The sequence below is a fragment of the Lissotriton helveticus genome, chromosome 11, assembly GCF_964261635.1.
Source record: "Lissotriton helveticus chromosome 11, aLisHel1.1, whole genome shotgun sequence".
In the NCBI taxonomy this organism is placed as follows: Eukaryota; Metazoa; Chordata; class Amphibia; order Caudata; family Salamandridae; genus Lissotriton; species Lissotriton helveticus.
In genome coordinates, this window is record NC_136072.1 from 487,822,253 (window position 1) to 487,829,900 (window position 7,648).

A 7,648-nucleotide genomic window follows, 5' to 3' on the forward strand; every position below is an offset into this window, starting at 1 on the left:
TAAATAAAAAAGAATGCCCTTTGTAGCTTTCGCACAGTTTTAATATCACCAATCCATCTCAGTTCTGTAAATTAAAGAAAGGTGTCCTTTTGTAGGCACGTTCATGGGAGTTGAATGCATGCACACGGTTACCAAATAATATGGTTGCTGCATCATCGTGCCTTTTGATGTTTTTTTAGCCATGCTGCACAGTATCTGTGATGCTGTACAAAATGACTAAAAGATTAGCAAAGCAAATAGGTTTTATAGGCGACACCTACTGACTTTGCCATTGCTTGTTATTAAACGACACTGAGAAACTTCATTCCAGAAAGCACTCAGTCTATATTAGAGAGAGTTTTAATGAAAATACAGTTTCAAACTTGGTCCCTTTTGTAAAACCAATTAAAAGTTGTTTTATTCGCTTGTGCTTTCTGTGCCTCCCTTTAATGGAATCCAGATGTTCTTGATAACTTCTAAGAATTGCCCTAAAAGTTACCGACTTTGTGGCTACAAGCTTGAAAGCCTAATCCACAACATCAACATTTTCTTTTTGCTATTTCTGAAAGATGGATATGGCTCAAACCATTCTTCATCACACAGGGGTGCTAAAAGGCGCTGTTAGCAGTGAGATTTACCTTTCATGGTCGAGATTTTCAATTTACAGTCAATTTAGTTAGATTTATGGATTTAGCTCTTGTATTAGTAATGAAGATGAGAACAAAAAACCGTGCTCTAAAACACTTAGCACTCATGCGCCCATTTGGGTTAAACCTGTATACATGTCGGTGGTTTCTAACACCATGTAGTAATTTTATTTGATTTTTAGTGACTATCAATGCATTTATGAAATGTATTATATGATTTTCATCAATTGACAATAAACTATTAAACTAAAAACGCACGAGTTGTGACCTGCCTACCACAGGGCCCATGGGCACTATTTAGAGCAAGAATTACCATACTGATTTTTCCTGCTCAGTAACGTTTGGGGAGACATGGCAAAAAAGTCAGGAAAAAAATAAAATTATCCCCTAGTGATGGAGAGAATGGACACTTCATCATCATTCTGTGGGCACTTATAAATCGCAAAAAATGCACAAAAAAAAGGCACCTGGGCACTGAAACGGACTCAAGCAGCACAGACAACCGGAACATACACGTTAGCCAGAACACAACATAACCTTTTTAAGAGACTTTCTAAGCATACTATCATTTTCAATTATGTGCAGAGCAAGAGAGAGGAAAGAAGGAACTCAGGAGGATTGTCTTCCATAACTAGATCTTTTAAAGTGAGGAGCTGAGAGGAGAAAGGAAGAGTGTGTCTTAAAATTAAAGGTTGTAGCAACTTGAGTCAGGTTTCATAAAACTCTTTATACCTATGCATAACGCCTTCTGTGGAACCGTTGCAACTCACAGCGGGAACTGTTCTGCACTCCATAAAGCTATCATTTACATTTGGGAGACCTAAGTAGCAGGCATGTGCATAGTGAAACCTAGAAATGTCTGTGGCATTGACAACAGAGGTTCTTAGGTGCTCTGGAATAAAGGGAATGATTTTTTCAGGATGTTCGTTTGGAAGTAGCTGGTCGACACAGCAGCATTTAACTAGGTGGTCTTTCTGTTGAGCCAGAACCTAAGTACTTTGCTTTGTTGACTACTGTAAACAGGGTGCCCAGACAAAAAGACCAACAATCTGATAGTGATAGCCACAGGAAACCACTACGCTAGTTATAGTTTCAGTATTGCAGTTATTAGGCCTGAGGAAGGTCTTCATTATGCAGTGTACATCAGCAGATAGCCATCACAATATCTTCTTTTAGGTCTCCGACAGCGGCCTGTCTAATCTTATAATCAGTTGCGTATCATTCAAGTTAGAGATTACTTTAAATTTAAAAGTGATTAAGATGGCCAAGAGTGGAGGGAAATGTTAAAAATAATAGGGGCTAAAGAAGATCCCAGAAGAGCATGACTTAAAGTTACAAACTATGCACAGTTTGTAATATTAGGTAGTAGGTTGATTGCAGAAGGCAAATTGGAAAGTATAGTTTATTTGTTATGCATGTCATGCAGAACACTGGGCCCTGCCGCTACTTTGTGTAAGCAAAACCAGCCATCATCCTCATCTACATTTCAGATGAAGTCAAAATGGTTTCCAGTTTTTTCTGTGTCGGAAACTTAGGCGAAATCTATGCCTTATTCCTTATGACACCACCGTTTGATGTAGTCATTTGATTTAGCTGACAATGGAACAACACAGGGTCAAGTGACTTATCAAGTTTGAAAACTACATCATTTAAACATATAAGAACTCGTCTGAACTACTCTGATGAAAATGCAACAAGTTTATCAGCTTAGTGTGCAATGATGCAGATGACCTACTCATAACATTTTTCTAAGATTAAGACATAGATATGACTCAGTGCAAGTCTAGAAGAGAGGTCTGATCCACAATTCAATATTAACTATTGATTTGCCTGGAACTCTCATCCCCTGCATCTCATGCAATCACTGTCACTGCCTCAGTTCAGGAAGGACCTAAAGATCTGGCTTTTCAACTGAACTGCAGAGCCCCCCATCCCCCACGCCTTGAGACTCTTATGGGCGATTAGCTGCTCTCTACAAGAACCCTGATTGATTGACTATGAGCAGTACATGTTCAACAGCCTATGACAGATCTCAAGTTTTCAAAGGGTAACTACGCCTCATGGATAAGCTGTGACTTCCCCAAAATTAGGCCATTGGCTTGATGATCCCTGAACAATACTACTTCACCCTCTCAACCTGAAACTGATAAATTACCTCTAACGGTGCCATTTGCCTTATTCATAGCTAGGACTGATGCCAGGGGAAGCTGAACATAACTAAGATGGAAACGGAAGGTATTTGAATGATCAGGTAGTACAGATGGCGATCAAGACATGAGAGAGAAACCATGGCAGTCCACCAAAAAGCAAGTAAATGCGCTACCACTGAGAACTATTATCATTATTATTATTTATCAGACTTATAATGCGAGCAGCTACCCCGAAGGTTTTCCCGGCGCAGGATAGATGCAGATACGAAAACCCAGGCATATTGCTAGAAAACCAATTATTTTCCAGATTTTTACGAAACTCCAATAAAGAGCTACAATTCCTAAGAGTGGCTGGGAGAGAGTTTCACAACTTAGGGCCAAGATAGGAAAAAGAGCATCCCTTAATACTGGTTAATCGAAACCTAGGCATGGTGAACAGCGAATGACTAGCGGTTCTCAGCAAACGCGTAGGGATTCTGTGAAAGTGGTTCCTCCTCAAGGCCAAAAAGCGCCTCAATTGTAACTGGAAAAATACTTTGCAAAGGTATTCAGAGGTATGAAATGCCAGTTACCCAACTTCAAAGAATCACAGTTACTAATGCTATGACAAGTGGGACAGGAAACATCATTGCCAAGAATATATGATACAAACAAAAGGAACAAGAAAGTTCTCAATCGAGGGGCGTGGCCAGGTGCCAACTAAGATGGCCGCCTAGTACCCGAGCTCCGCCGGGACGACTGTTGTCCCCACGAAATCCACCCCTGGATCCTGGTCGGAGCGCCCTGAAACGAGCGCAACGGCTCCCTTAAGAGAAGCGCTGCTGATCCGCACTTGGAGCGGAGATCGAGCTCCTTCCAGGGCCGAAACGCTGCCACGCTGCCTGTGGCGGCTAGCCCCGCGCATCAGACCTGGAGCCCGAGAGCCGGCACTGCGAGGAATTGAGGCCCCGGCTCGCGCCCTACGCCTCAGCGATTGGGAAGGGCGAGATATCCGGAGCCTCGGCCGGAGACGGCTTTGCCCAGGCCGCTTGAGGCGAACTGTGGATCCCCGCACCTGCTGGCGAGAGGGACGGAGGAGCTGACGGGGGCTGTGGGAGCCCTGACCCACGGCGCTGCCGGCCATCTTGGGCGCCAGCTGACAAGTGCGAGTGCTACACCACCGCGGGACTCCCCGCTTGCACCCGGACCGGGGCGGTGAACCTGCGGAGTGAACCTGAGAGCGGCGATTGAGTGAGGTGAGGACTGGACGGCTGGAGGGCCGGGCCGCGGCCCCTGGGTGTCGTGCGGGAGGCCCGCCTGAGATCCCCGCAGCCGGGCCAGGGACTTGGCCGAGGTGTCCCGCTGGGAAGGGCCAGACAAAGTGAGAGGTCCTATAGCCTGCTGCGGTGCGAGGCCGTCCCGGGGGCCGACTAAGCGAGGGATAGCCGGTTGGTGGTCAGACGGCCGGCCTTGGGGGGCCCCCCTGCGACCTTCATGGCCACACACGAGGCACCGGTCACTGCCTACTCTGCGGCCTACCTGACCAGCCCGAGCCAACCCATCACGCAGGAACGACCAAAGCCGCTACCGGCCGCTGGCCTATGTCACGGGGACTGCGGGAGCTAGCGCCAAAATCCACGATGAGGCCTAAGCCGGTAGTCACGACCCAGACAAATAAACTCGATAAATACGCAGTGGCGACTGGCCCCTCGCAGTCTGGAGCGAAGGGAGGGAGCACCACGGACGCAGCGGAGCCCTCCTTGACCTCTATATTGGCCGCAATACAAACGCTTGGTACCACTCTCGAGTCCAAAATGGACAAGATAACGATTGAAGTGAACCTGCTACGCACTGACCTTGGCAAGACCACCGAAAGGTCTAAGACCAACGAGACAGACATTGGGGCGCTTCAGGCTACCTCGAAACGGCTGGAAGGGCGAGTAAACGAACTAGTCCACCAACACCGCCTAATGGCCCAGAGGCTCGAGGACTAGGAAGGGAGGGCCAGACGGAGTAACATACGCGTCGTGGGTGTGCCGGAGGATTCAGAGCGGCATAGCACAGAGCTGTTTCTGGAGGACTTAATCCTACACCACCTTCGGCCCAAGAGACTCTCTAAGTTTTTCACCATCGAACGGGCCCATCGGGCCCTGGTTCCTAAGCCTAAACCAGGTGCCCCGCCGCAAACGATCAATGCAAAGATTCTGAACTACCGCGACCGGGATGCCATCCTTCAGGCGGCTAGGCAACTGGGTGACCTGCAGTACGAGGGGACTACCATCCGCTTCTTTCCGGACTTCACGTTGCAGGTCCAGCAGGAACGTCGTTCGTTCATGGGAGTGAAGGCGGCACTCAGAGAGCGAGGCATCAAATATATGATGTTCTTCCCTGCGAAACTCAAGATTATATCGGGGGGGGAAATCCCGATTCTTCAACTCGCCGGAGGCGGTCCAGGAGTGGCTCGATGGGCAGGCGCCGGAGGCCCCGGCAATGCAGAACCGCGACAACTGGAGGGAAACCGGAGCCCCATTCCCAGGATCGGCGGTGGAGAAATCAGCCGGAGACGATCAGAGCCAGAGGTCGTGGCGTTCCAGATCTAACAGTCCTCGCTGGGACCCTCTTCAGGACAACACAGCATGGTGAGATGTTGGACGGCTGAACCACGCCGCATCGAACAGAGCTCCACAGGCGTCCACAGTGGTAAGACTCCGGGTCACTAACGGGGGAAGCGGACGCACTCGTCCATGACTGATGTACTTTTGAACTGACTCCCGTAATGCCATAGACTTAAGGGACCTATCGTTATGGGGACACGGGCATGGCGGCTGGAGTCGGGACTGGCACCCGCGCCCACGAACAGTGTTTCCTCCGGGGGGAAGTGGTTTACTCTCTCCGGGGTGGGGTTGGGCGACAGGCGTTATGCTAATTGGGGTTGTGGGTAGTTTGGAGCCTACAGAGCAGGGAGCAGGGTGGGGGGGTTGTTCAAAGAGGTGGGAGGTTACATGGGGGGGACCGGAATCAGGGGTTACAGATCCACTGAAGGTGACAAAGTTTGCACCGGACATGCATGTTGGGGGGACCATGGGGGAGGGAGGGGAGTTGTTTTTTTTTTACGGTCAGGTGTAGTTTGCTATGTCAGTCTCGACCCGTGCACCAGAAAGCGGGTTCAAGCTCTCACACACAGTAACGGTTATGGCTAGGAGGTGGGAAAAAAGTCTCAAAGTCCTGAGCTGGAACGTCAACGGGCTAGGAGACAGGCTCAAACGCACCATAGTCCTGCAGTTTATTAAAAGGCATCAGCCGGACGCAGTACTGCTACAAGAGACGCACCTCATGGGGAACACGTGTCAGGCCCTTAACAGGTGGGGGTACACCCTTGCAGCTCACTCAGGCTTCACCTCAGGCTCCAGGGGGGTGGGGATCTTGCTGCGTCGATCACTGCCTATCCACATAGACAACACTGAGTCAGACCCGCAGGGCCGCTTTGCAGTGGTGTCCGGCAGATGGGAAGGACATCGCCTTAACCTACTCTCAGTATACATTCCACCGGGCCTTCAAACCCAAGCATACACAGACCTGGGCACAATGCTGCTCTCCCTCCCGGACGGTCACTTGGTGATGGGAGGTGACTACAATGCTGTAGTGTCGGGCACCCTGGACAGACATCCCCCCAGAGACATACCACGAGGGCAGCGGTGGCTGACACACTTCCTTGAAGCCTTCGGGCTCACTGACGTCTGGCGGCTGCTGCACCCGGCAGAGGCCCAATACACCTTCTTCTCCGGTCCACACCACACATTCTCGCGTCTTGACTACATCCTTACTCTACTACAACATGACATGACGATACATGTAGCAACACACCTAACACGCGGCATATCTGACCATTCGCCAGTTTTCACGCACTTAACGTTTGGGACTCGACGAGAGGGCTGTGTCGCACCAATCAGTGCTTGGCACCTGAAGAACGAGGAGACTAGGAAAGCACTTAAAAAATCAATCACTCACTACTTAGGGTCGGTGGACTCCCCTGTCACCATATGGGAGGCCTTCAAAACCGTGCTCAGGGGGGAAGCGCTGTCGACCATTGCAGGTAGGCGGAAAGATAGGGAAAGACAGGTTGCCACAGTAGAAGCAGACCTGGCAGAGCTGGAGAGGGAGGCGACTGGAGATAGGGCAAATGACGCGCAGCATAGGTTGAGGCTCAAGACCACTGAATACAGGGAGCTAGTCACGCAGGAAGCTCAAACGGTAGCCAGACACAAAATGGGGATTATTTATGACCAGGGTGACAAGGCTGGGAAACTAATAGCCTGGCTCGACAAGCAGCAACAGGCCAGTAGAGTAGTTCCGTAACTTTTAACAACCTCGGGGACCGTAATAACTGAACCCCGGGAGATAGCGGTGGAATTTGCACGGCACTACAAGCAGGTATACAGCCGGGAATCTGACCGTCCAGAGGAGGACTCGGTAGCCCTCCTTGCGGACATCCGAATGCCATGCCTGTCGGATGATGACCGAGAAGGCCTTGAGAGCCCGCTCGAAATTTCCGAGCTCCAACGCGCAATTGTCGACCTCCGCCCAGGCAAGGCCCTAGGACCTAACGGGCTCCCAATAGAACTCTATAAATTACAGCCGGACGACCTTAGCAAACACCTAAAGCCCATGTTTGATGAAAGTAGGGAGGTGGGAATCTTGCCACGAGATCAGCGCCTAGCAACGATAGTGGCTCTACCTAAAGAGGGAAAGCCCAGAGAGTTATGTGCCTCATACAGGCCGATCTCGCTGCTAAATGCGGAGCCGAAAATTCTGGCCAAAACACTCGCAAATAGACTCCAACCGGTCCTGTCCACCCTGGTCCATCCGGACCAATCAGGGTTTATGCCCCGCCGC